Below are 2,894 nucleotides of genomic sequence, written 5' to 3'. Positions count from 1 at the left end.
TATTTCACTTAGCATCATGTGCTCTGGGCTCATACATGTTGCACGTGGCAGGCTTTCCTTCTTTTTGAAGACTAAATAATATTCCATTCTATGTATACACATATTTTCTTCATCCATTCATCTGTTGATGGATATTTAGGTTGTTTCCATATCTTGGCTTTCGTGAATAATGCTGCAATAAACATGGAGATGCAGATATTGCGTTGAGATCTCGATTTCAATTTGAGGATGTGGAGAGATTGGAACCCTTGCACACTTTTGGTGGGAATGTTAAGTAGTGCAGCTGCTATGGGAAACAGTATTGCGGTTCCTCAAAAAATTAAAAATAGGAGTACCATATGACCCAGAAATCCCACTTCTGGGTATATATGCAGTGGAATTATTTTTGTATGGCACTTGCTAAAACCATATCAAAATATCATATAATTACTATTATAGAAAAAGATTTCAGTTTTCTCTAACACTTTATCTGGTCAAAATATTAATATAACTTGGCCAACAATAAGCATGGACGAGAATGAATGTACTATTTCCGTTGTGTGCAATATCAACCTACAGTTGCTGATGGTATTATTAAGTTTCAGTAATCGTTTAGGTCATCAATCTCTCCAAGCACCTTTCAGAGTGTTTGATGACAATGCAAACACCAAGCTGTGCTACATTAAAAAATGATGAATCTCTGTCCAGGTAAAGCTCTGCCCTTTGGCTGTCATAATGTATCACCATTTTGTTTACAAATGGGTATTCACTGTGCTAAACGGCAACAGGGTACAGGGACTTTTATAAATAGGTGGAATGTTGGCGCTAGCTAATGTCAGAACTTATGTGGTTGAAAGTGCAATTGGAAATCTAGGGAAAATAATCAGTTCCCTGTGAAATAAATGACTTTGTTAAATTAAAATCATGGTGATCAGTTATTTAAATGTCAAAAGATGATTTATTTAAAGTATCATGCTTTTCATAGGGTAACTCAATTTTAACTTTAAATTTTCACTCTTAAAAAATAAAGTCTGTGTTTCCTACCTAAACATAACTTTACATCATCATACATAATTTTGGTAATTCATAAATTTCAGAGGAATCTCTTTCTGATCTTTGCTGTTAGATTCATTCAGCCATTAGTCACATTATGGCCATGTTATTTTGTTTTGGACAAGAAGCTTTTATTTTTGACAGGAAATTTATTTCCTGAGCACACAATGGAAATGATTGTCTTTAACTCCTCTTTTGCTGATTGATTTATAAGGCAGCTGCGTTCACTCTCATGCAAACTTCCTTATTAATCAAAGGTGGCATTTTACAGATACACAGGAGGAAAGTTGTGCAGTGCTTGCTGTAACTTTTTATTTTACTATTTTATTTTATTTTTTTGACTTATGTGTTTTGTCCTGTATCTGTGTTTACTATGATAATTATGTTACTTTTGGCTCTATTATCATTCTTTATTCAATGTGCATGGTAAAACCTCCATTTTTATCAGCAAATTTTTTTAAGCATACAGAAAAGTATGGAAACACTACAATCATCACACCAAGGGAACAACACGAAGCTTTATCAAATCTTTAACAATTTGATACATTGAGATTTTTTAAAGAAATGAAAGATCACACAAAGAATTGCAGTACTTGGCTACCTTTCCCAGACTGTCTCTCTGCCCTCCATTCATATCTTGTTCACTAGAATGTTTGTCAGTTTCGTGTATGCATTTATACTATTACTGCACAAGGATCTATACATCCACACTATGTCATGTTTTGTATATTTTCAGTCTTTATACAAATAGTCTGAGACTGTGAATATCATTATTTAACTTGCCATTATTTTTCAGTATTCTGTCTTTGAGTTTTCACCGTGTTAATACATACATCCCTGAATGATTCATTTTTAGGTCCTGTACATTCGGCTCTTGATGGAGTGCATGACAATTTATTCAATGAGCAGTTAGGACTGTGCCCTGTCTTTCACTGTTATAAACATGCATGTCACACCATATGTCTGCTTGCCACACATGCTAGGATTTCTCTAGAAGAGTACCTACTTAAATGTTCAAATGTGTGTATCTACAACTTTACCAGGAAGCTGCTGTATTGCCCTCCAGGGAACGTGTATACACTTTACACTTTTGGCAGTGTATAAAAGTTCCCTATTTTTCCACAACCTTACCAATGGTTAATATCATCAAGCACTTTCAATGTTGTCAATCTGATGGATATGAAATAATATTTTGCTATTTTTTTCATTTCCCAACTTAGAAATGAGCTTGAGTATATTTCCATACATTTATCAGACATTGGCTGGTCATTGGATTAACTATTCATTTTCTTTCTCACTTTTTTGGTTGTTGGCCTATTTTCTTATTAACTAGTAAGAGCTCTTTGTATGTTCTTATACCTAATTCTTAGTCAATTACATGAATTGCAAATAGCCTCTCCCAATTGGCAACTGATCTTTTCACTTGTTTATGGTTTCTAGTTGAAGAGTTAAAAATTTAATGTATTCAAATTGATCAACTTTCTCTTTTATGTTTTGAGGCTTTTGAATTATGTTTAAGAAGCCTTTCTCTACCTTGTAGATATAAAGATATCTACTATGTTTTCTTTCAAAAATTTTACAGAGTAGATCTTTCATTCACTTAGAATGGATTGTAAAGTATATCTTATTTTATTTTTATTATGTATAATAAAATCTGTTCTCACTGTAACATTTATTGAAAAACAAACCTTTCATTTATTTCTAATGCCCTTTCTGTCATGTATCAATTTTCTAAACATTCACAGGTCTGTTTTTGTCCTCTGAGTTCTATTGCATATGTCTAATTTATACCTTTATACCAAGGCTTGTCATTTGTTAGGACAAGACCCACTGAGCCACGCAAACTCATGTGGCACCATTGT

The sequence above is a fragment of the Mesoplodon mirus genome (assembly GCF_964341445.2).
Source record: "Mesoplodon mirus genome assembly, chromosome: 20".
Classification (NCBI taxonomy): Eukaryota; Metazoa; Chordata; class Mammalia; order Artiodactyla; family Ziphiidae; genus Mesoplodon; species Mesoplodon mirus.
The sequence above is the reverse complement of the archived record's forward strand: the minus strand, read 5'-3'. Positions refer to the sequence as shown.